A 27997-nucleotide genomic window follows, 5' to 3' on the forward strand; every position below is an offset into this window, starting at 1 on the left:
CTCTGCCCCCCTTTTTTGCTTATCAGGACATCTCTCTACCTGTTTCTTCACCTACCTAACTTCCCTGTATTTTGGAACACATGGCTTGGTAAAAAGTTAATTTGCCTTGGATTGCTCAAAATTATCTCTTACAGATCAGCAGTTTTTTCATCTGCATTTGTTTTTGTGTCTTCCAGTCTGTTCCATTGATCCTCAGGCCTATTTCTTTGCCCCTTTTTTGCTTATCAGGACATCTCTCTACCTGTTTCTTCACCTACCTAACTTCCCTGTATTTTGGAACACATGGCTTGGTAAAAAGTTAATTTGCCTTGGATTGCTCAAAATTATCTCTTACAGATCCAAGCAGTTTTTAATCACAATTAGAACCTGAGTTCTGCCACAAGCTTCTTTCCAAAGCCATGCTTTGCTTTTTCCTTAGAACATATCATTTTATAGAAAAAACAACAGATATGTGTTTGAATATGTCCAGAACAATGTTATCCAAGTAGGATCCTTACAACAGCCCTTCAGGGGCCAGGAATTTAGCTCAGTGGCACCACACCTGCCTCACAAGCACAAGGTCCCAAGTTTGATCCCTAAAACCAAAAAAATACAAAAACAAAAACAACAGCTCTTAGGAAGGTTGGACTTGAGGTGAACAACAGTTCCACCTACCAAGACAAATAAATCACTACCATTGCTATTTTATTAGTCAGAATTTTTGGCTGGAACTAAGTGTACTAGACATAAGGGAAAGTGAAGAGCAAAGAGTTTAATTATAAGAAAATGTAAACATCCAGTCCTGGTGACACATATTTGTAATTCCAGCACCAGGACACTGAAGCAGGGGGATCACCTGCCTGGACTTCATAGTGAGTTTGAGGTCAGCCTGAACTACATAGAAAGACTATCTCAAAGAAAAAACAAACAAAAAGAAATGCAAACAGTGCAAGATGAGGGCCCTGTGATACAGCTCTTAATGTTCTCTCTTAACAATTACTGAAATTTACCTAGCCACCATATCAGCTTTCCTTAAAATGTACCCCTACCTAGAAAGATATTCTTCCTCCTTTCTTCCCAATAAATCCTTTTAAGTCCTACTCAAGCTTGTTTTGTTTTGTTTTTACACTAGGGATTGAACTCAGGGCTTCACATTAAGTAACATCCCTAGCTGTTTTCATTTATTTTTGACAGAGCCTCACTGAACCACTAAGCTGCCTAGGCAGGGTTCAAACTTGGACTCCAGCCTCAGCCTCCTAGAGTACTAGAATTACAGGCATACACCACCACACCTGATTTCTAGAAATCCTACCTTGCCTCCTTCACCATCATAAATCTCTCCCTTCTCTGAACTTTTACAACTTTCTGTCCCTTGGCATCATTACCATAGCCCAAGTTTCCCAAGAAATAACATCAAGAATGAACAAACGTTATTATATCATGTGAAAACCTTGTGCAGAACAAAAGAAATAACCAACAGAGTGAAAAAACAACCTACAGAAAGGATTAATATTTTCTCTAGCTACTCCTCAGACAGACATATATTTAGAATACATAAAGAACTAAAAAATCTAAATTAGACCTCCCAAAAATAAAAGACCCAATCAAAAAATGGCCAAGTGCAAAAGGCCAATAAATACATGAAAACATGCTCAACACCTCTATCCATTATAGAAATACAAATTAAAACAACACCTACTGACACCAAATTGAACTTCTTGTAGAAGATATTGTAGGGAACAGGGAAAAGGAACATTACTAAAACTTCTGCAGAAAGTCCTAGTCTCCTGCAAGCCATGCCAGCATAAAGTAAATTAGTCTATTAGACAGAAAATATAGGAAAAAAAATGAGACATAGAGAAGAAGCTGAGCTTTGGGCATGATCAATGCTGCTCTAGGCAGCAAAGAAGAGCTTGCCACACCTTTATTTGGTACATCCGGAGAAACAAATGTAACAGATGACTCAGGGCAGACAGAGTTCAATACAGAGGGAGAATAGCAAATATAAAAGATCACTCAGGGGGCAGTGGTGCTAGTAACAGCAAAAATCCTATAACAGCGAAGAACTATGCAGATGATTTTTGTTCCTCCCAGGATGTCTTTGGCTGGTGTAATCTTGTCCTGGAGCATCACAGCATCACTGAACCATGGAATTTTTAGCTGTGACTGGAGACCAAAATGGAGTTATGTCTCAACATGCCATAGCTGGCCTGTAGGCAGAACTAGGCCTAATCATGATTTAATCGTGAAATGATTTTTCCCCAAAATTATGTAGACTTGCTTCTGACAAGATATCTTATATTGTGAAAACCCTAAAGACTCTACCAAAAGGCAGAGCTGATAAATAAATTCAGCAATGTAGAAGGATATAAAATCAACATTAAAAAGCCAATAACTTTACAATACACCAGTAATAGATGAGCTAAGAAAGAAATCAGTAAAAAAAGTACAGCTTTCTTCTTCCCAGTCACCAGGACATGAGCAGATCTTCTCTGGCCAGGGCCATTCTGCCTTGGAGCCAGCCAACTATGGACTAAAAACTTATTAACCCAACTCCTGTGGCTGGGACACTTTCACACCATTCAAATTCATCTTCCTTTGAGCAGTCAAGTGGAGGTATCCTTCAAAACCTCTTCTGAGCTTGAGGCAAGCATAGGAGAAAAGAGGAAAATGACACTCATGTTCTGGAAGAAGCCAATGGACATTGAGTTATGGGACATAGTCTTATGGAGTTAATCAGTGAGATCATTTCTATTATCAGAGACCCTGCAGAGATGCTTGGACAAGAGACCAATTTTCTGTCAGCACATTCAGCCAGGGATAAGTCAGTGATGCTGGAAATTGCTGGATATAATTGAATTTTATGTGGTTCACAAGTCCCTGAACCAGAAAGCAAAAGAGAAGATCTTAATTGGCTGATAAGCCTTCACAATGTGTTCCATGAGCTGCCCTAAATGGAAAAAAGAGTACACCATAGGCCTAATCTTTGATATGAAAAATGAAACCCTTTCTTTAATGCTGTCCATGTCACTTTACACATGCTGAAGTTTGAACCTAGACCAATATCTCTTGCCACACACTAAGCTAAATTTGAAATGGATCAAAGACCTAAATATAAAAACAGAAAATGTTAATCTGCTGGTAGATAGAATAGGTAAAATTCTCAAGCACATAGGTGTAGGCAAAGACTTTATGAACAAAATCCTGATTGCACAGGAAATCAACAACTAGGATCACATCAAATTAAAAAGCTTGTGGGGCCAGGGATTTATCTCAGTGTTGCTGCGCCTGACTTGCAAGCGCAAGGTCCTGAGTTCCATCCACAGTTCCAAAATAATAATAATAATAATAAAGAAAAGCTTCTGCACAGTGACAACACACAGAAAGGGAAATTGTTTTGCCAGGTAATCCTCAGACAAAGGATTAACATCTAGAATATATAAAGAATTCAAGAAAATTAGATCCCTCAAATTTAAAAGCCCAGTCCAAAAATGAGCATCTGAAATAGACACTTCTCAGATGAAGAAACAAACAGCAAATAAATACATTAAAAATATGCAATATCACTAGTCATTTGAGAAATGAAAATTAAACCAACATTAAGATTCCATCTCACTCCAGAAAGAAAGGATATATGAAGAAATCAACCAACAATAAATTCTGGCAAGGTTGTCAGGGGAAAGGATTGCTAATCCATTGTTGGAGGGAGTGTAAATTGGTACAATAACTGTGGAAATCAGTGCAGAGATTCCTTTAAAAAAAAAAACCAAAAGATTCCATTTGACCTAGGTGTGCCCCTTCTGGGCATCTTCCTGAAAGAGTTAGTGTCATAATACCACAGTGGTACATGCATACCCATGTTTGTAGCAGCATAATTTATAGTAGCTAAATCTTGGAGACAGCCCATATGCCCATTAACAGATCAATAGATAAAGAAAATGTAATATTTGCATACAATGGAGTACTGCTCTGCCATAAAGGAGGATAAATTTGAGACATTTTTAGGCAAGTGAAGTAATTTTAAGTGAAGTAAATCAGACACACAAGTTTAAGTATTTCATTGTTTCTCTTGTATGAGAAATACCAAATGTAACTAAGGCGCGAAATGGAGAATACGTCGAAGAAAGTAGGAAGAACTTGTCAAATGGGAAGGGGAACAAGGAAGAGGGAGTGGGGAGGAAAGAAAGGGGAAAGGAATTTTTTTTTAAGAGAGAAGGGAGCTGGGGTTGTAGCTCAATGGCACTGTGCCTTCCTGGCAAGCACAAGGTCCTGAATTTGAATAAAAAAAAAAAAAAAAAAAAAAAAAAAAAAAAAAAAAATTAAAGAGAGAGAAATTTGAAGGGAAAAAATGAAAACAATCTTTTGTAAATGGGGAGGGGAAGAAGGGTTGAAGGGAGGAAAGGGGATGGGGAAAAAAGAATTTGGTTGTATTACATACAGGTAAAGGTCCACATGATGAATGTGATCATTACATGTGGAAAACACGTACTAATACAAATATTAATTAATTAAAAAGAATAAGAGAGGCTATTATCAAATACCTGAATGAAAACATCATAATTATACCAATTATTTTATATAATTAATATGCTTATAATTTTTAAAAGAATAAAAACTAAGTTAATTTAAAATTTTTTTTAAATGTTCATGTCATTGATGGTATTTGTTTCCATGTGTTCCCATCCCTAGGATTCAGAGATTGTTTTCTGTGTTGTAACCTGAAATGAGAAAGTCAAGGGCTATGAATCATTTGAAAGACTATCATGTAAAACACGACATCCTGAACTTCCTTACATATGCAGATGAATATGCAATTGGATCCTTCAAGAAACAAGGTTTCTCAGCCTGGTGTGGTGGTGCACGCCTGTAATCCCAGCACTCAGGAGGCTGAAACAGGAAGATCGCTGTGAGTTTGAGACCAGCCTAGATTACATAATGAGTTGCAGGTCAGTCTCAACTACATAGTGAGATCCTGTCTAAAAAAAAAAAAAAGAAAAGAAAAAAAGAAAGAAACAAGGTTTCTCCAAAGCCATTAAAATACTGAAAACCTGGGCTGGAGATTTAGCTCCGTGGTTCCATCACCTTTCTCACAAGTGCAAGGTCCTGAGTTTGATCCCCATTACAAAAACAAAACAAACAAAAAAAACACCTAAAACCTAATATGTTGGCTACACCAAATATTACAAAGGAGCCACTTTAATGATATGGGAGCTAAACCCACAAATTCCACACACAGAATTTTATGTCATCATTAAAAATCATTAGATAATTAAAAAGCTGATAAAAAATAAACAGATTCAAAAGGTCTACCCTGGACTTTCATGTTTTAAAGATGGAATTGGACAGGTTCCTATAGAAAGCATTCCTGGAATTAAGGATACATACTAGAAACCAAGTAGGAAAGAGAAAATAAAAAGCTTGAAAACCCTAACCAGCTTTATAGCACACTCAAGTTTATCCTCCACCAGGTGACAATCTGAAAACCAAGAGTAAACACCTCAAGAATAGGTACTACAGCCACGCATGGTAGCACGTGCCTGTAATCCCCGAACTCAGTAAGCTGAGGCAGGAGGATTGCTGTGAGTTCAAGTCAACCTTGGCTACATACGGAGTTCAAGGATGACCTGAACTACATAGTGAGATCCTGTATCAAAGAACAAATATGCAAAAAAAGAACAGATACTATGTGTGTAAAGAAATTATTCAGAACTGATTTACAGCAAGTTGTTAACAACTGCAAAGAGTACAATCCCCCAGACAGTTAATACTACAAATGTGCCAATGAAATTCTTCTTCAGTAAAATTAAGAAAACTGGATTAATTCGCTTGGCTTCCTAGCAACTCATCAATTAGTGTGCCTAGAGCAAGGGTGTTTAATTTTTTAAAAAAGAATTGAACATAATGTGTTGAAGAGACTTGATGTAATAATTAGTGCTTTTGAAGAACAAAAACATCCTATTAGTTTGTCAAATACATATTTAAATTGCAGTCATAAAACATTTTTATTTTATAGAATCAATTTTAACCTATTTACTACTATTTTGCAAATTTACTGCAGTATGTCTATTATCCAATTATCCCATGATAGATGAATCAGGGGGTTTTCTCAAGACTTATATGTGAATAAATTACACATAATACCCAGATTTGAGGATATATAGAAAATTTTCAGGAAGGGTAGGGGAAGGGGAATAAGGGAAAAGGAAAAAATGTGAGAAAATGAAAAAATGGAATTAAAGTGTTTGAAAATAGGGAGGGAAAGAGAGGGTGAAGGGAGGATAGGGACAAGGGGAAAAAATGAGAACCAAGACCTGTCATATAAAGGTACAAGATCCCAGTAATGAATGTAACTGTACTGCATACCTAGAATGTACTAATAAAAAGAAAAGAAAAGAAAATTTTCAGACCAGGAATGTTTCCTTTTTTTTCTAATGTAGTATGAGGGTTTATTTTTGTTTTATTCTGAAGGACTTTAAGGAAGGGAAACATGATCAAAAGCCTGTAAAAGGTGAAAAGGTTAAATATGTGATATTTGAAGTTTTTCCTTCCAGACAGATAGGTAGGTAGGTAGATAGACAGATAGATAGATGAATAGATAGGTAGAGATATTTAAGTACACTCATGTAGATGAGGTGCTTTGTGCAGTTTTGAAAAATACAGTTACGCAAAAGTAACTGATTTGATTCCTTACCAAGGGATCCTAAATAATGCAAACTTTTTATAAGCAACTGGGATTTTGATAATTTGTGTACCTACAAAAAACTTGTGAGTGCTTGATCACTGTTTCTACATAAATGTGTGATATTACATTTGACTTTGTGTATGTAGGCCATGAGTTCCAAAGGGTAATTTCCCAGGCCATAGAGTCATAAACTTGAAACCACTTGAGGTTGAACCAACACGTGTAGGTAAGAAAAGATGTGTAGTCTATATACTATGATACACACAACTCCATCAGTAACATATATGTGAACGTTTTTCCTTTAGTATCTCCAGATTTTTTATTGCCTGAGGTAAATTAAAATCCCAACAAGGTCTGTGTTAGTACTTTAATATCTATATTGCTATATAAGTCTAGGGTATATCCACTAAAATCCATCATATAATCTTTTTAACTAACCTATCTTGAGACTCCAGTTTAGTGAGTAAGTTGATTTCCTGACTACACTAAATAGAAAAGTGGGACATCATTCACCCCAATGCTAGGAAAACCAACTAATAATACAACCACATTGAGGGTTTGGGCACAAATTATTATGATACAATTTTTTTTTGTACCAGGGGTTAAACTCGGGACCTTGTGCTTGTGAGGCAGGTGGCTGCACCACTGAGCTAAATGCCCAGCCCATGATGCAATTTTATAAACTAACTTTTATGAATTATCAGGTTTTAAAAATATACTTAACTTATGTCTTATATCACCATAAATTAAGATGAGTCACTAGTAGTGAATAAGAACAGTTGCCAGAGATAATTTGCATGAAGGAAAATACCAACAAATGGCTCTTAAATTGGAAATGTTGCTTTTGATCTGTAAGAGATGTTCAGAATGCTGACATTGAAAAATGACTCATTTTTTAAAGTATAAGAAACTACTTTGAGTGGTGTCTAATAAAGATGACACAGTTTGGATTAAGTATCTTGTATTGGTTTTAAACAGAATTTGGTAGTGGATTCTCCCAAGTATCTGTCTAGATTGATAGCCAATGAAAGTTTGCTATTTCCTGGGTGCACATTCTACAGAATACAGTAAAATCTTGAATTATGATTAACTTGTTCTGTAAGTGTCCCAACATTTCTAATGAATTTCAATTTGATAAATGGGCAATGTTTGCAATATGAGTAGTATCCAAAGCTCAACATCACATGAGACAATTATTCTGTTCTCTTTCTCCAGGACTGAGTGCAATGTCACATTTCCACAAAATCTTCAAAAGGAGGCAAATATAAGTGTCATTGGATAGATTTCTTGTTAAAGTTGCATAAAAACAATACGATTCCACTAAGCCATTAGATAGGAGTGATTCATTTATTGATTGTGAAAGTCATCCTACACAATAATTCTCTTCTTTCCTATCTCCCTCACACCAGCCACGAAGGTTTTCAAAGGTAAATGCTGATTAGTTTATTTCAAAGGTAAACATAGGTTCATTTTTCTTTATATTTTGTATTTTTGAATTATTTGTATTATATTACAGTATCATAGTCATCTTTATATGAATATTTTTGGGTTGTAGAATCATCTGAGTTTTCATTATTTCTTATGGGGAAATTCAATTTAATATATAAGTACTTTGTCTTACAAGCATGTTTCCAGAATGAATTATGCTAGCAAACCAGTGTTTTATTGTATTGTCTAAAATCATATTGTCTCTTCTTATCAAAAGCATTTTATGTTTTCTTATTTAAAAATTAATATTTTCTTATAGATATTGTGTAGTAAAGCTGAATTACAATATGTAGAGTTTGCAAATGCTCTAATAGCTGAAAAAATTATATTTGTAAAATTAATATATTGTACTGGTACAAAATCATTTTAAATTATATTTTTAAAAGCTTCTCCCTCCCCCCAAAAAAGAATTCCATTCACAATTAGCTTCAAGTAAACTAAAATACCTAAGGATCAATCTAACCAAGCAATTGAAAGATCTTTACTGTGAAAATTTTAGAACAGTGAAGGAGGAAATTGAAAACAACATCAGATGATAGAAAGACCTCTCACTTTCATGGATTGTCAGAATTGATATGGAGCAAGACTAGAGTCAGGATTTAGCTCAGCAGTGCTGCTGCCTGCCTTGCAAGTGCAAGGTCCTGAGTTCCATCCGCAGTACAAAAAAAAAAAAAAATAAGACTAGAAGCATCATAGTACCTGATCTCAAATTTTACTACAAAGCCACAGCAACCAGAACAGCATGATACTGGAACAAGATGAAATGCATACCACAATGGAATAGAATAGAGGACACAAAAACAAACTCACATAACTCATAACTACGATAATCTGATTCTTGACAAAGAAGCCCAGAATATATGATGGAGAAAAGACAGCATCTTTAACAAATGATGCCAGGAAAACTGAATGTTCACATGTGGAAGACTGAAATTAGATCCATATCTCACACCTACAAATATCAATGGATCAAAAAACTGGATCAAAGCTATACTGTGAATTCAAGGCTAATATGAAATACATAACAAGATTCCATCTCAAAAAAATGAAACAAAAAATTTTAAAAACTAGGTAAAATACCTGAAACTTTGAAACTGTTAGAAGAAAATATAGGGGAAATGCTTAAAGCCATAGGTGCAGGCAAAAATTTTCTGAGTGGGACTCCCATAGCATAGGAACTAATAGCAAGAATCAATGAATTTAAAGTTTCTGTACAGCAAGGGGGAAAACAGAGTGAAAAGACAGCCTACAGAATGGGAGAAAATCTTTACTAGGTACTTTTCTGACAGAAGATATCTAGAATATACACAGAATTTAAAAACTTAACCCCCCAAAACCAAATAGCCCATTCATTAAATAGGTAAATGAATTGAATAAACACTTCTCAAAAGTGAAAATGGTCAATAAATATTTGAAAAAATGTTCAACTTTTTTAGCCATTAGGGAAATGCAAATATAAATGACACTGAGATTCCTTCTCACCCCAGTCAGAATGTATATCATCAAAAATGAAAATAAATAAATACTGGTAAGTTGTGAGGTAGTCCTTCTACACTGCTGGTGGAATATAAATTAGTAGAGCCACTATGGAAATCCATATGAAGGTTCCTCAAAAAAACTAAAAGTAGAGCTACCATTTTATCTGGCTATTGTATACCCAAAACAATTAAAAGTCAGCACCTGTATACACATGTTTATTGCAGCACAATTCACAATAGCCAAGACCTGGAACCAGCCTAGGCGCCCATCAACAGATGAAAGGATGAAGAAAATGTGGCATATATGGAGTACTATTCAGCCATAAGGAAGAATAAATTTCTGTCATTTGCAGGAAAATGGATGATCTGAAAAGTATCATGTTGAGTAAAGTAAGCCAGATTCAGAAAGACAAGTATCATATATTCTCTCTAATATGTGGAATCTAAGAAAAAATGACAAGAAAGTAGAATGAACACTAGAGGAAGGGAATAAGTGTGTGGGGGTAATAAGGGAAATGAATATAAACAAAATATATTATAAAAATTGAACCCCCCAAAACAAATGTGAAACTAGGGAGGAGAGGCAAGATATGGGTGGGGTTGAAAATGATCAAAGTATGTTATGTGCATGTGAAAATCAACTAAAATGAAACCCATTAATCTGTATAACCAATAAAGTGTGAAAAAAGAAAAAATAATTTTAAAAATGAAGGACTGGAGTGTAGCTCAGTAGAGTACCCCTTGGTTAGATGGTTAGAACCTCACTATCACTACACACACACACACACACACACACACACACACTTGTGTGTGTGTATAAAATAAGATGTGTGTTTAAATTTTTTAAATTACTATGAAAGACACATTGCCATTAATTCCCCCTCAAAATACTCCCTCTCACTTTGAATGCCCTTATCATGTCCTCTGGTGAGGACCCAACATTAAGGACAATCAAGACACAGTCACTGAAGTCCAACATTATAAAAGAAACCACTACACCTGTGTGCTTCCCCTAGGGATGAATAGCAGTAGTTGATATTCTAAATAGGTATCAATCATCTAGGTGGGAGGACCACGGTCTTAACCTATCCTTTCCAGGAAAAATCCCTGACCTACTTTACCAAAAATCCATGCTCATTCCTAATAGGCTTGCTGTGTGACTTGTAACCCCACTTGATCCTCATTTAATCAATATTACCTAATTGAGTATACTTCTAATCTTATTGGTCGTTCATAGTTTTGTCCCAGCTTATGATTTCCCATTAGATGCATATTTGTAATCTTACTAGCTGACTGTAGTTTTGTCCCACCTTAAACCTACCTCACCTTGTGGCTTTGCTCCATAAAATCCCCCTGGGAAAGCCATTTTCCAGTCCCCCTTGTGTCTCTCCTAAACAAGAGCTATCTTTCACTCAATAAATTTTTCCTATTCATAACCTCCGTTGTTCCTAGAATTCATTCTTCGATTTTAGAGAACATGAACTCACACCTTGGATATCTAGCAGGTTTGAGAGTTACATCTATTACGCTGATATCATTCTTGCCAATTTCTGAAGCAGTTCCAGAAGTCTCTTTCTTCAGTGTCTTCTTTACAAGCTGTGATCCAGACTATGGTGAATGTTGCTGCTAAGTGACAGTCAAAGGAAAGGGAGGCTTGTAAAAACATGATGGGGTGTCCTCATCCACCTTGTTCACTGAATCTGGCCCCGTGCTACTTCTGACTCTTCCCCAAAGTCAAAATGATCATAAAAGGTAAAGATTTTGAGTTGATTCAGGACACAGAGGCAGTCACAACAGCACAACTCAAGACACTCAGGAAGGAGGATTTCCAGAACTTCTTCAGAAAGTTGCAAGGGCGAGAGGATAAGCATGTTCAAAGTGAGGGGAGAAATTTGAATGGGATTAATGCTAACGTATCTTTTTACTGTAAATAATTTGAAGCATTCACTGTATTTTGTGATTATATTGCAGATAGCTAAGTAAGTTAGAAATTATTATAAGGCAATTAGACAAAGCTGGCCCCTCAGCATAGAAAAACAATTGAGGCACATTCACTGGTTAGCATTATAAAAAGAGGAAAGCTACTACATCCATGTACTTCCCCTGGGGACAAATAGCAGTGATAGATATTCTAAATAGATATTAATCACCTAGGTGGGGGAGTTACACCTTAACCCATCCCTTCCAGGAAAGGTCCCTGACCTATCCCTTACCAAAAATCCTGTTCATTCATTGTGTGCTTGCTGTATGACTTACTTCCCCACTTGATCCCCATTTAATCAATGTTACCTAAGCAACTATACTTGTAGTAATCTTTTCTTTGAGTTTATTGGTACATTTTAGGTATACAGTACAGTTACTTTCATTACTGGGATCTTGTACCTTTAAGTACAGGTCTTGGTTTTCATTTTTTCCCCTTGTCCTTGCCCTCCCTTCACCCCCTTACTTGTAGTAGTCTTATTGGTTAATCTTCATTTTGTCCCCCCCATGTCCACATTCTGATTTCCCATTAGATCAACATTATCTCATCAATTACACTTGTAATCTTATTAGTTGACTATAGTTTTGTTCCACCTTGAACCCACCTCAGCTTGTGGCTTTGCTTCATAAAAAAAAAAAAAAAACCCTGGGAAACAGGGTCCCTGGGTGTAAGATCTGAATTACAAGCACATGCTAAATGACAAAGGGCCTAAGAGACAGTGCTGTAACCCCCTCCCATTGTAGCCATAGCCCTGACCTTTGTTCAAACCATGGCTTAGGAATATAAGGCAATCTTGTACTGTTTGAAGTCTGGATCATGATTAATGTGTAAGTTAGTGGTTCTAGACTATGAGATAAAATCTGTATTGTATATAAAGACCCCAAATTAATCGTCAAACTGTTTGCTCATCCGGAACGTCTTGGTGACCTTTGAGACTTCCTATAGGCATCTGTTAATCATCAATGTGTGACTGCCGAGTATATGACTGCTGACCACCAACTCAAATCAGCAGACCACTAACCTTTGTCCTCTGCCTGCAAGCTTAGAATGTTAGCCCCCCTTTTATCCCCCTATAAAAGGACCCCAGCCCCTGAGCTGATGCCTCTCTAAGCCAGCCACTTGGTTCTGAGAGTGCCATCTGGACAGACTAATAAAGGTCTGTTTTCCATCTAGTCCAGTGTGTTCCTTCCTGGGTGATACTTGTTGCTCGTCAAGCTCCCAGAGCCATCTCTGGGCTATAGACCCCTGCATAGTGGAGGCCCTTCTGGCTGTTCACAGCTTCTGGAAGTAAGGCCCTGGGTCTTGCATCCAGAGTCCTCACTGGGCTATAGGTCTCAGCATCTTGAAATCCTTCGGGCTGTTCGAGCTCGGTGGAGTGGAAGTGAGACTTCAGGTCTTACATGGGCAATCACTTTCTAGTCCCTCTTCTGACTCTGTTAGACAGAAGCTATCTTTCTCTCAATAAATCTTTCTTACTTTTAACCTCCACTGTTCCTAGAATTTATTCTTTGATTTTAGAAAACACAAACTTTTGCTTCAGGTTTGGGAGTTACATCTATTCTATTCCTCCTGTATCAATTATACCCCATATATATTTTGTAGTTTGAAATGAATGTGAATTTTTAGCCCCCTCAATGTACAAATACATATTTTGAATTACACACATGGCTTTGGAACTGAAATCAATGAAGTCTTTTAAGTTTTGATAAACCATGGAATGCATAAATATCTAATTTTACCTAAATCTGTCAGGGGGAGATTACCAGTAGAAAGCCTTGGTCTGAACTTGATAGAATCAATACATAAAAGGGGAGGGGGGAGAGAAAGGCAGGCAGAGAGACACACAGAGAGAATATGTTATACAAAAAAGAATAACATGCTAAAAATCATATTTGAAAAGAATTCTTCTAGAATTCCTATATAGGATCATTTGGAGAGAGGAATTTTGGAATGGGTAAAACAGATCAAATTGTAAAGTAGGTGGAAAATGGCAATAAAAATGACAAAAATCTAAGAGACGTGGCTGGAAAAGTACAAGATTTGTCATCTAATTAGATATGTTGAAAGAGAAAGAGTCTAATGGGCTTTGTCTTTGTTTTCTATTGCTTCTATACTACCATCCGGGTATGGTGGTACACATGGGTAAGCCCAGAAGACTGGAAGGCTCAGCCCAGCCTGAGTAATGTAGTGAGATCCAGTCTCAAAACTAAAAAAGTTTAAAAAGTTTCAGAATGCATCACAAGACAAAGGTCCTGGGTTAAATACACAAACACACACACACACACACACACACAGTACCTTAAAACAACACAAATGTTACCTGATAGTTCTTTTGTTGTTGTTCTTATTTGTTGTTGTTGTTGTTATCTTATAGTTCTGTAGGTTAAAAGTCTGGCAGGGATCTCACTGGAACAAAAATCAAAGTAAATCAAAGTATCGGTAGGACGGCAGCCCTCTGGAGGCTCAAAAGAAGAATCTATTTTCTTGGCTTTTTCAGCTTCTTGAAGGCTACCTGCATTCCTTGTCTGCCAGCAATCTTCTTACTTCTTTAAAAATCAATAACAAAATAACATTACATCTCTCTGTATCTATCTTCTATAGTTCTCTCTCCCCTCCTTATAAACTCCCCAGAAGTTAGAAATGACTTGTCATCTTTTTTCTCATCTTTTTAATGTCATCTTTTTGACATCTTCTTTAACGAGAATAGTCAGTTTTTCATTTTGTTTTATAAGCTGCATTGCTCTAACCACTCAGGAGTGTGAAATGATCTCAACTGTACTGTTTATGCAACTTACAATAACTTCACCATCATGCAATAAGAAAAATCACTAATAAATACACTGTTTTTACTCCCTTCTTTTATTCCCATTAAAACAGATATAAAATAGGGTACAAGTTTGTTATTATAAATACTCACTTATAAAAGTACCAAGTTTAAACAGTTTCCCAGTCTGTTTCCTAAGAAACATTTTCAATGTGCTGCTGTTAAGAGTCCAGTAAGAAAAGCTTTTCTACCTCTGAGGAATAAAGTTTGAAGTGATAAAAATAGCCAAAGATAAAGAAGGTCTGAATTTGGGGTGATAACAGTAATGTTTTACAAATATTCTTCAGAAGGCAATTTGCTTAAGATTCTGCTGGATGATCTCCCATTAGAGGCTTTTAATTTTTTTTCCATTTCTGTAGGCATTTTTATTAGTACATGTTTGTAGTACATAATGTTTACATTCCTTGTTGGGAGATAGTATATGTACATTTTAATTCTTTTAATTTTTTAAATTAATTCTTTTTTCATCCCATTTTTATTTAATTATATAAATTTGCCATCTACCTCCCTCTTCCATTTTTAAGGACCCTTATGATTACACTGGGTCAAACAAGATAACCCAACATAATCTTCCTATTTTAAATTAGTTAATTAGTAACCTTGGTTCCATCTGCAACTTTAATTCCCCTTTGTCAACTAAACTAACAAATCCCCAGGTTTTGGAAAATAGGATGTGGACATCTCTGGGAGTTGGATACACTATTCTGCCTACCAAAAACTTCAAGGAAGCTTAGGACACTGGTATTTCCACTGATGAAGATGGAGAAGGTGAAATCAGTCCATTTAGATAAAGCAATGTTTTGCCACACTGAATGATGCATCCAAATGGCAATGATCCCAGAGCTATCAATCTTGAAAGTTTAGAACTCAGGAGGCACATTATGATTAAAGATAAGAGTTTAGGGAGCCTTACACCTCAGGTGAAGTATAAACGTGCTTGAACTGCTGATCCCTTAGAGAGGCTCATTTTACATAAATAATATACAAGGATAAAAAGGTAAAGAAGAAAGTGGCTATGTGACCTCCTAACTAAGCTCAGCATGGGCAACCATTTATTCTTTGGAGAACTGAAAGAACCAAGAAAAGGCTACAGGGGCCTAAAGATGGTGCAACAAAATTCCAAAAGGGACTATTTAGCTGGTCCCCTCATTCACATCTGTGGGCCAGATGTTTTGTATAACCAGAGCATATGCCTACACCAAAAAGCCAGCATTACATGCTCCACAAGGTCTGTGGCCAATGTAAAAGTGTGGAGAAACCCGTCCACAAGGCAAACCAAGTTTGTTATTTGTGTCACATCAAAGTCATAGCCTCAATGAATTACTGCCCTCTGAGGTCATTTAATTATGATTAAGTGAACTAAGAACCAGTGTAAATGGCATTTTATACTCTAGCGAATTAAGGTATGAGATGTAACAGAAGTGAGTAAGATTTATGGCCCAAACTCATGCAACCTTACAGTAATTTCATGACACTTTTACTATGAGGCAAGTGATGCCAGTTCTTGAAATAATTAAGAGTACATAGCGGCTCTAAGGCTAGGCTTCAGGCATTTATGAGAAGCCATGGGACAGAATGAAGAGCAGGTTTCTTTGTGACTCAGTTACTCTGGACAGCAGCAACTGTTTCTTTTACTTGTAACAAACATCTCAGTTAGGGTGGGAAGACTGACCCTGAGTAGGTCATGCTGACCCCAGAAGTTCAGACCATACCACACATCTCCAGAATCCAGCTTCTTCTCCAAATGAGTTAGTTGTCTCTCATCCAAATGAGAAATGCTTTGTAGACAAATAGCTTTTCAAATACTTAGGTTCATATACCGCTGCCCTCTGCACATCCTTTTACGCCCTTGAGATTAACTTAGTCAAGGTCACTATCCATGAGAAGCAAGGCATCACTGTCCACATATCCCAGAGGAATTGGCAGAATGGGCCATAAGTTATCCTGAATGTCCCCTATTTCCTTGGACATCTTGTTCTCCATTATTAGCCATACTTTACTTTCTCATACTTCTGCTTCTTCAGGTTAATGCACCACTGGGCATCTTTCAGTTGATCCCAATACCTGCTGGATAAAGTCTATATTTCTTATGATGGCCAACAGTAAGGCTATCTATCCAATGTTACCCTACATGGATGGCAAGTGTATTTAGATATTGATCCACTCAACCCTAAGAAAGGCTTAGGTAGCAGATCTTGAGATTATGACCTTAGGAAGAGTAGTTTTTCAACTTAATGGGAAAAAAAGACTGTAAATTTGGGTTCCTTACTCCTGGCTATTCTTCCATTTATTTCCAAATAATACACACATGCACATTCTTAATGGTTCTCAAACATTATAAAGCATTAGAATCACCAAAGGAACAAACCAAAGTGTAGATTCACAGAGATTAATATATATGATAATTTTTTTCTCTTTTTTTAATGTACTGGGGATTAAACCTAGGGCCTTCAGACTGAGCTACATCCTCAGCCTTTTTAAATTTTTTTTTTTATTTTAAGATAGGTTCTTGCTAAGTTTCCAAGGCTGGGCTTAAACATGCAATTCTCTTGCCTCAGAATCTTTATTTTTAAGATGAAGCCTGTGTAATTCTTATGCAGATAGTTTGGGCACCATGTTTGGAAAATTACAGCCCACTTTAGCTATAATGTCCCAATCATAATTCTCTAAATTTTCATACTCTCTCATATCTTTGTCTATAATGCTCCCTGTTCGCAGGATGTCTACACTCCTTCCATCTGTTCACCTAACAAGTCCTTATTTATCATTCAAGCCTATACTTAGACTTCATTTCCTCTAGAAAAGCTTTGTCTGACTCTCAAGGCCTTAATAGTTGTCCTTCCTAAATTCTTTTGTATTCTCTTAGTGCAATTAAATAATTACTTGACTGCATGTTCTGTAAAGACAGAGAGAGAGATCGTGACAAACTTATTTACTGTTTTATTCCTAACACACTCTATTTCTTAGTAGGCATTCAGTAAACATTGAAATTAATGTCTTAAATTCAGGTCCTAATGGAAATTTAATTTCAACTGGCTGTTTGAGAGGTAAGTCTCATAACTTCCATCAACCTTGACATAAAGTAAGCTCTAGATCTAGCTAGAAAATCTAGCTTTAGCTGTACAAGCTTAGGAACCAAATTTTTTCCTATTTCCTATTCCTAGTTTTATGTACATTCCATGTGTTTTGTAGCAAGGTGCTTCTACTTCCAAAGTTTCTTCCTCTGTGGTTAACACCCCTTATCACTGCTAGGATTCTAGAAGTACACTTTCAGACTTTTGTAATCTGTGATACAGTTTTGCACTCACCAGCCTCTTGACAATGACCATTATTGACCATTATGATGCATAAATACTTCTTTTTCTCTCTGGCATCCTTTCTGAATGGCTTTCACCTATCTCAACCACAGGTAACATTTCACTATTATCTAAATCAGAGGATTGGAAGGCATTCATCAAACCATTTTTCCATATCTACTGGCAAATATAACAGTTTTAGGGCAACCAGGTTTGCACAAGGCATTCCCATTTTTAGTATTAAAATCCACCATCTGGGTCCAGGGATTTAACTCAGTGGCACAGTGCCTGCCTCACAAGTGCAAAGTCTGAAGTTCGATCACTGGTGATGGGGGAAAAAGTCCTCTGTCACAGGAGAACTCCTAGTCTTGAGCAAACCAAAATAGTTCGTCAATCTAAATTTTAATTTACTACAGTAACTGGTTCTCCTGCCTCTCAGATAAGAAAATGTAACTGGGCATGGTGGTACACACCTGTAATCTCAGCACACTAGGTGTCTGAGACAGGAGGACTCCATGTTCAAGCGCAGCCTAGGAAACTTAGCAAAACCCTTTCTCCAAATTAAAAAAAAAAATTTAAAGGGCTGGATGCATCACTCAGTATATAGGCCCAGGCTTCCATTCCAGTTACACATACACAATACAAACATATATATATATATATGTACATATACATACATATATACATAAATGCCATTTCAGTGGGGGGTTCTTGTTTTGTAGTACATTCACAATATTGCACAACCATCATCACCTTCTAACTTCAGAACATTCTCATCATCCTATAAAGAAACCACATACTTTGGCAGAAATATTTAAAGTCCCCTTCCACTATTAAATAAATGTATTCTGCAAATGTGATTATGATGATAAAAATATTAGGTCCTGCACTTCCATTTGTTTATCTAATAAGTGGAATGGCATGTACCAATCCAACAAACATGGTCTCCTTTACAACCAAAAACATCACATTTGAGAATGGAATAACAAATATAACAGTTCTCTATTTTGAACTACAACAAATAAACACTAGTAATAATAACTACTTCTATTTATATGCTACTATATAGGTTACAAAAGATTTTATATGCCCTGTTCATTTTATAAAACACATGCAAATATGAGACTCATGCAAGGTCTCATAGCTGGTCAGGAGCAGAGCCAGATGAAATGCTTGCTTAACTCCCAGACTCCATACTGTCTCTATAAGTGGGCTGATGGTTTGCTCAGCCAGTGTTTATAGAGTAAAACTTATTCTGATATAAGGCTATTTCCCTCTAATATGACTCTAATTTGTGAATTTAGTTTTATTTACCTGTTCAAATGGCCATCAAGCAGTCAGAAAACTGATGATGCCATCCAAGAGGGAGTTATGGCCAAAGTTGAAGGCACAATTTGGTATCTCCACCCTAAGGACAAAAAGAACACACAAAGGAGCACAGATACCATTGGAAGTGCTCCAGCCTCCCTCAAAGAAGCGTTTCTCTTAGAAGTCACCCACAGTAAAGTAGACTAATTTTGATTTCTCCTTGATCCCAAGAATTCCTTATTCTTTCTGAAGATGCTAAAAGGAGAGTTCAGAAGACCATATGGTAATAGTGACATGGCCACCCTCGTATCTGAACCAGGCATTATGGTTTAATGCCTTTTCATGTGTATTGTGGCTATTAAATCCTTTCAATAGCCCTATGAGGTAGATAGGCATTATCTCCATTTAACAGAAAGAGTAATTGAGGACCAGGAGAGTGACCAGACAAGCCTTTTATAAGAAAGAGCCAAATGTCAAAGGTGATTTGAAGAAGCCACATGTTATATATTTGGCTCCCATTTAATCAGGATTTGGCTACAGAACCAGTCTCCTGTAAAGTGCCTTAGTCCTTTTTTGCTGCCATTTAAAAAAAAACTCACAGATTGAAATTTTACAACGAACAAAGATATATTGATTCATGGTTCTGGAAGCTGGGAAGTGCAAGATCCGGAGGCTGTTATCTAGCAAGGGCCTTTTGCTGCATTATTCATGGAAAAAAGCAAAGAGAAGATGAGAAAGAGCAAACTCAAGATGTGATGAACCCACTCTCTTGATAACAAAGCCACTTCCACAATAATGGCATTAGTGAAGATGGAGCTTTCATGACCCAACACCTCCAAAATGAACCATGTCCCAACACCATCATCATAGCAATTAAATCCCAACATGAGTTCTGAACCATTCAAACCACAGCAAATACTTCTATGGTGGTTAGCTGTCCCCCAGCCCCAGGAAGTTGTATCTCTTTATGTTCCATCTCTCAATTCTAAAGCACCCAGTACCTTCATGTAATTATTAATTGTGATATGTCACCTTGACTCAAGTAAGAACGCTTTAGCAGATTAGGGAAGTTGTGGGAATATCTGTGGATGATTGACACATAAGTTTCAAACTGAGGATGGAAAACCTATTCCAGAAGTGAATATCACCAACAAAGAGGATTGTAACCTGAATGAAATAAAAAGAGAAAGAAGAAAGGATCTTCCCTTTTCTTCTTCAGAGAAGCTTGGGTCTTTTTCACTGCCTTTGGACATTTGTCTCCAGTTCCTTCAGCCTTCCAGTGCAGGCTCTTCACCATTCCAGTGCAGGCCCTTTAGTTTCTAACACAGATTTCTATGAGACTCTTCAGTGAACTCCAGGCTTTCTCCCTTGAGCTGCATCCTCTAGCTTTCCAATGTACATACTACCATTTAGCATTCCTCTACCCCTAGTTCCACAGTCAGCCACTATAAACCCACCTAGTTAAAATATATATAGATATATAATATTATATTAGATCTGTTCCTCTAGTGAACCCTAACTGCTACACTTTACATTACTTACTTAATTGCCACCTCCCTGCACCAAATTATGCCTTTCTCAGAAAGAATGGGAGAACTATAGTAATACAATTTCTAAATAGATTCTAAGCAGCAATTCTAGCCTCCTACTCCACCTTTCAGTTTGTCTGACATTCAATCTGGGGTCTTGACAATCATACTTCTAACTTTTTGATGGTTAATAAAAAGTGAGAGAGCCTCCCCAGTCCTCACAATAGGAGACAGTCAGACTTGAAACCAGTGTGTTGTTTAGTTTATGTCCAGACACCTGGCTCTGGCTCTTGGCTGGCCTCTGTGAACAGAAAGAAGGAAAATCATTTTTCATTCTTTGTTTCTAAAATCTAATTGAACTTTCTGAACTATAATTCCATGATGGAGTTAGATGCTTCAGGCAGAAGAAAGTGGAAAGTATTTCATTGCCAATGAAAATTGCTGGCCCCAATTTTGAAGTCCCTCCTCCTCACCGTACCTCACAGATCCCTGCTCTCTGACTGCTCTGCCATTTCCTTAGCAAATCCAACACAGTCCCAGCTCAGCCAACCTTGCAGCATCTCCATTAAGAGCTGGCTGTTTATTTAAGTAAGAAACCGGGATCTTCTGTGGACCAGTTTTTAGATCAATTGTGTGGGCCAGTGGGATATGCTTTGGGCTGGCAATGAGCAGCCCAAGACACTAGGCTCACCTAGATCTCTTCTAAGTCAAAGTTTTCTCATCTAGAAAGCAAAACTAATAACAAACTCCTGGGGTTTTTCACAGAACATGAAAATTCCTATTCAAAAATATATGACAGAGTTGGAGGTTTAGGTCAGTGCTACAACACTTGCCTAGCATGCATGAGGCCTTGAGTTCAATTCCCAGCACCACAAGGAACAAAAGCATTGTCTTCTCAGGCTCAGCCTCCACTCTGTTCCCTGAGTCTGAAGGCAATCTAAATTGAAGCTGATAAGAATGGCATGTGAAGAATTGGGGGCGGGGGGAGCTTCCCCAGAGACAGGAGAAATATCTGGGCATGTATGAGCAAGCAACAGATTAAGGAGACTAGTGATGCCAAGAGCACAAAGGCTAATGTGCCCATTATGTATGATTCAATTCATATACAAAACACAACAGTGCCCATCTTGACCCACTGCCCTTTTATATCTGCTCTTAACTCACTCCATGGTAACAAAAGCCTTTGCTGAGTGTAATGCAAGGAAAAGATCGTTTCTTCTCATTGTGATCCTGACTTGTCACTATAAACATGGGTGCACATACATCACTATAATATCATTCTTTTAATTCTTTTGGAAAGATACCCAGCAGAGGGATGGCTGGGTCAAATTGAACCTCTAGTCCTACTCACTTGAGGCATCTCCATATTGATTTCCATAGTGCTTGCACCAGTCTGCACTCCCACCAACAATGGAGAAGGCAACAGAGTGGCAGTGGCTTTGTTATGTCCTTTCTCCCCACAGACATGCCAACATTTGTTATTGTCTGATTTCTTGACAGCAGCCATTCTTTGTGGGCTGAGGTGAAATCTCATTGTTTTCATCTGAAGCTCTCAAATGACCAGTGATGTGGAACATTTTTTCATATATATACTTGAAGCTTTTACTTCTTTGTCTGAGAAATGTCTATTCATTTCAGATGCCCATTTTGGAATCGGGTCTTTGCATTTGGATGGTCTGATTTTTCTTTTTTGAGTTCTTTATATATTCTAGATAATAGTCCTTTGTCTGAGGAGCAGCTGGTAAAAATTTTTCCCATATTGTAGGTTATCTTTTAGTTCTGTTGATTGTTTCTTTTGCAGTGCAGAAGCTTTTTAATGAGATGAGGTCCCTGTTGTTGATTCTCTCTGCTAGTTCCCATGCTCTTGAGGATTTGTTCATACAGTCTTTTCCTATGCCAATATTTTCAAGAGTTCTACCTAACTTATCTTCCATCACGATTAGATTTTCTGTTTTAATATTTAGATCTTTAATCCACTTGGATTTTAGTTTAGTGCATTGTGAAAGATAAGGGTCTAGTTTTAGTCTTTGGCAGGTTGAAATACAGTTTTTCCAATACCATTTATTAAAGAGACTATCTTTCCTCCCCTGAGGATGGTCGGTTCCTTTGTTAAAGATGAGGTAGCTGAGTACATCTGGAGTTATTTTTGTATCTTCTAATCTATTCCACTGATCCTCAGGTCTGTTTCTTTGCCAGTACCAAGCTGTTTTTATCACAGTGGCTTTGTAGTATAGTTTCAAATTGGGTATTGTTATACTCACTGCCATGTCTCTGTTGCCTGGGATGGCTTTTGCTATTCTAGGTTTCTTCTGGTTCCAAATGAATTTTTGGATTATTTTCTCTTGTTCTGTGAAATATACTGTTGGAATTTCAATTGGCATTGCATTGACTCTGTATAGCCGTTTTGGTAGTATGTCTATTTTCACTAATTCTTCCTACCCAGGAGCTGGGAATATCTTTCCATTTTCTTATATCCTCTTCAATCTCTTTTTTCAGAGTGCTGTAGTTTTCTGTGTAGAGTTCTTTTGCTTCTTTCATTAGATTTATGCCCAGATCTTTCATTAGATTTATGCCCAGATACATCATTTTTTTGGTTGCTATTGTGAAATGAATTATTTCCATAATTTCTCTCTCAGTGTTATTTGTGTACAAGAAGGCTATTGATTTTTGAGTGTAGACCTTGTATCCAGCTACACTGCTGAAAGTGTCAATTAAGTCTAGAAGTCTTTTGTTGGAATATTTTGGGTCTTCATTGTAGAGTATCATATCATTAGCAAAGAATGACAGTTTAACATCTTTCTTTCCTATCTTTATTGCTTTAATTTCTTTCTCTTGTCTAATTGCTGTGGCTAATGTTTCCAGAACTATATTGAAGAGAAGTGGTGATAGTGGGCATCCTTGTCTTGTTCATGATTTTAACGTGAGTGTTTTCAGTTTTTGGCCATTTAATATGATGTTGTCAGTTGGTTTTTCATAGATGGCCTTTATTAAGTTGAGATATAGACAATCTATTTCAATTTTTGTAAGGTTTTAATCATGAACGGTTGTTGAATTTTGTCAAATGCTTTTTCTGTATCCATTGAGAGGATCATATGGTTTTTGTCCTTGACTCTGTTAATATAATGTATTACATTTATTGGTTTATATATGTTGAACCATCCTTGCATCACTGAAATAATTCCAACTTGGTCAGGATGTATGGTGTTTTTGATGACCCTCTGTATTCTGTTTGCCAGAATCTTACTGAGGATTTTTGCATCTATTTTCATTAGGGAGATAGCCTGTAGTTCTCTTTCTTGGTTGGGTCTTTCCCTTGTTTTGGAATCAAAGTAGCACTTGCTTTCAGAAATGAATTTGAAAGTATTGCTTCCCTTTCTCCAGCATTCAAAAGTTTAAAGAGAAGTGGCAATAGTTATTTTCTAGATGTTTTGTAGAATTCAGCAGTGAATCCTTTAGGACCTGGGATTTTCTTCATTGGTAAACTTTTAATTACATTTCCAATTCCACTGATTGTAATTGGGGTGTTTTGAATTTTTTTATCTTCTTCATTCAACTTTGGTAATTTACAAGTATCTTGAAATCTGTCCATTTCCTCTGTGTTTTAGTTTTATTAGAAAATAGGTTCTCAAAGTAGGTATTGATGATCTTCTGGATTTCTGCTGGATCTGTTGTGATTTCAACTTTTTCATTCCTAATTGCATGGATCTGAGCATTTTCTTTCCTTTTTTGACAAGGTTAGCTAAGGGTTTATTGATTTTATGTATTCTTTAAAAAAACCAACTCTTTAAATCATTGATTTTTGTATCATTTTTAGTCAATGCATTGAATTCTGCTCTAATCTTTATAATTTCCTCTCTTGTATAAACTTTGGGTTTTTCTTGTTCTTCTTTTTCTAGGAGCCTAAGATTCATCATTAGGTTGTTTATTTGAGCTCACTCTGTTTTCCTAGCATGGGTATTCAGTGCTTTGAATTTTCCATGTAGAACTGCTTTCATTGTGTCCCATAGATTTCTGTATGTGGTATTGGCATTATCATTTATTTGTAAAAACTGTCTAATTTCTTTTTTCATTTCCTCTGTGACCCATTGAGTGTTCAGGATAGTGTTGTTCAATTTCCATGTGTTTGCAAAGTTCCTATGGTTTCTTATGCTATTGATCTAGAGCTTAATTGCACTATGATTTGATAATATACAGGGATGACATTGATTCCTTTGCATTTATTCAAACCAGTTCTATGAACTAGCATATGGTCTATCTTGGAGAATGACCCATGTGCAGCCAAAAAGAATGTATATTCTGATTTTGTGAGGTGGAACACTCTATAGACATCTGTTAAGTCTATATGGTCAAAAGCGTGGTTCAGTTCTAGTATTTCATTGTTGATATTTCGCCTAGATGACCTGTCTATTTGTGATAGTTGGGTATTTAAATCCCCCACTACAATTGTGATTGTGCTTATTTGGTTTTTATGTTACTTAATATTTGTTTGGCATAATTGGGGGCAACAATATTTGGTGCATATATATTTATGATTGTCATATATCTTCCCCTTGGATTGTTCCATTCACAAGGATGTAGTGGCCTTCTTTGTCTCTCTTAATCAGTTTTGGTTTGAAATTTTCTTTGTCTGCAAATAAGATAGTTACCCCTGCTTTTTTCTGGGCTCCTGTGACATGGAGAACTGTTTTCCATCCTTTCACTTTCAGTCTGTGGGCTTCTTTTTGCAGTAGGTCTGTTTCTTGTATACAAGATATTGTTGGCTTTTGCTTCTTAATACATTCTGCCAGCCTATTTCTCTTGACTGGTTAATTGAGGCCATTGACATTGATGGTTATAACTGATATGTACTGATTTATTATTGTCATGTTATTGTACTTTTGTTGACTCTTTGATTTTTTCCCCCTCTCCCTTAGTTTCTTACCTTGCCCATTTGATTTGCTCTGTTGGGTCTCATGGTGTGGTGACTTTCATTGTCTTTTTCTAGGATATTGTTTAGAATTCCTTGTAGTGCTGGTTTGGTATTCATAAAGTTTCTCAGGTGTTCTTTGATGGAAGTATCTTATTTCCCCATCCATTTTGAAAGAGAGTTTCACAGGATATGTCAGTCTAGGTTGGAGGTTGTTTTCTTTTAGGACTTGAAATACCTCACTCCAGGCTCTCCTTGACATGAGGGTTTGTGTTGAAAAGTCTGCTGTGATTCTGTTGGGCTTTCCTTTGCATGTAATTTGTTTCTTTTCTCTTACTGCTTATACTACATTCTTCTTCTATTGGGTTTCTGGGATCTTAATTATTATATTCTAAGTGTAGTTTTTTATCATGGCTAGTTGGAGTCCAATATGCCTCACTTATCTGTAAGTCAAATTCTTTCCCTGTTCGGAAAGTTTTCTGTCATTAATTCTGTGAACAGCTTTTTTCAGTCATTTGTATTTTCTCCTGCTACTTCATGGGTTCCTATCAGTCTTGTGTTATTCTTTGCATTACCTAGGAGTTGTTGGATTGATTTCTAATGACCCCTTACTGATTTTAAGAGACCTCTCTTTTCACAGTCACTGATTGCACTCCTATCTTCTATATGTGAAATTCTATCTTCACATTCATTTGTCCTGCTGTGAAAACTTTCAATAGAGTTTTTCATCTCCTGGATATCTGTTTGAATCTGTTTTATGGATTCCATTTCTTTCCTCTGTTGGGCATTCATGGTTTCCATTTATTTCTTATGCCCGGCCTTCATAGGTTCTATCATGGTCCTGAGCTCATCTATATTTTGGTCAGTTTCTGTTCTAGAGTCTCTAATCATGTCTTTCATTGTGCTCACCATCTCTGTAGTTATCTGGGAAATTATTTCTGTTTTTAATTTCTCTAGAGCCTGATTGATCTGTTTTGTGACTTCCTATGCTATAAGTTCAGGTTGTCCTGGTGGTTCACTGTCAGACTTTTCAACCTCTGCCCTAGAGTTTGCCATTGGTGAACTGGAAGTCTGTCTTTGTGTCTTACTTAAAAGTTTTCTCATTTTTAAATTTTTTTTTGGGTCGTCCTTGGTTTAAAATTCCTGGGTTATTACTCAAATCTTCCTGATATAGTTGCACTTTAGCTTTTTAGTCTGTAATGACTCATAGACTTTCTCATTTTCATAATATCATTAATGACAACTCATTAAATCAATCACAACCCTTTGGACCAATTGATAAAATCAGCAAAACAATAGGATCAAGCACAACTTGCAAACTGACCTTGTGTGGTAGTCATTAATCTATAACCTTTAAATCATATGAATTAAATCAAAATCAGGAAGCAGCCTAAAATATGTTTACAGTGAATAAACTCTTCAATATAGCATCTTAGAATGGGGGCTTAGATAGAGTTAGGACAAAAGGAGTTGATAAGTAAAAGAATTGCAGAAGGTTCCAAGTGAAGCCAGAGGACATAAGATGACCATACAATCTTTAGGAAGCTGTTAAAGTCAAAAGGGAAAGACACAGTGCAATAATAAGGACAAGAATGTAACCACTTAACAGTAATAGGGACTCACTTTCCTTTGAAACTATTGACACTTGAGTGAAGGAAAATGACAGAAGAAAAGAAAATAAAGAATGAAGCAAAAGCAATAAAAGAAGAAATTTGACTTAGGGCAGGAACAGGAACAGCAAGGGAGATGAATAACATGGGGGAGCAAGAGACTGAGTTGGAAAAAGAAGACAGAAAAAGAAAGAATTTGCTGAGTGGAATGAGGAAAAGAAAGAAAAAAAAAGAATTTGAAGGGCCTCTTTCAGACTATATCTCTGCTTTCACAATAGAGATTGTGCATAGCCACGTGCAGAACTATGTCCTTTAGTCTCAGCTAGACGATGGCTGACCCCTGAGATTCAGGCTGAATTAAGGCTGCAAGGCCCAAGTTGAGCTCCCTGACCTCCTGCAGGGTTGAACTCTGCAAGGTTCTACTACAGGTTCCCTCTGACCTTTCTCTGATGATATTTAAAATTCTGAGGGAAGGTGGCACTCTCTCCAACTTACCAACTATGGAGATCTGATATGCCTTTATTGCAGTTGTTTACTTCTGTTCTATCTTCTGGAGCTCAGACAAATGATCTTTATGCCCACCTGTACCTCTGCAAAGTGGATCTGAGAACTGGCACAATCAGGAGGCCTGAGTGTGGGGGCATGCAGATATTGCAGAGGTGTCTGTGTGGCAAACCAGTCTTCATCAGTTGCCTTGAGGCAGGCCAGAGTGAGGACATGATCTCTGCACAGCTGTCCCAGACCTCCACCTTCCACCTTCTGCTGGATGCATGCCAGGGTGAGGGCATGGCTAACCAGTCCTCAGCAGTTGTTTTTGAGGAAGGCCAGAGTGAGGACATGATCTCTGCATGGCTGTCCTGGTACTCCACTTTAGACCTTCTGCTGAATGCAGGCCAGGCTAGCTATCGCTATTAAT

At 36.9% G+C, this 27997-nt stretch overlaps 2 pseudogenes; one reads left to right on the top strand and one right to left on the bottom strand.

The window, feature by feature from the left end:
• LOC104874349 overlaps positions 1-1777 on the bottom strand; it is a 13245-nt pseudogene extending 11468 nt beyond the window's left edge.
• Positions 1778-2516: 739 nt separating this feature from the next.
• Positions 2517-27996, top strand: LOC104874348 (annotated as a pseudogene).
• Position 27997: the final 1 nt, after the last annotated feature.

The sequence above is a fragment of the Fukomys damarensis genome, unplaced genomic scaffold, assembly GCF_012274545.1.
Source record: "Fukomys damarensis isolate Sample0158 unplaced genomic scaffold, DMR_v1.0_HiC HiC_scaffold_39, whole genome shotgun sequence".
NCBI classification, from domain to species: Eukaryota; Metazoa; Chordata; class Mammalia; order Rodentia; family Bathyergidae; genus Fukomys; species Fukomys damarensis.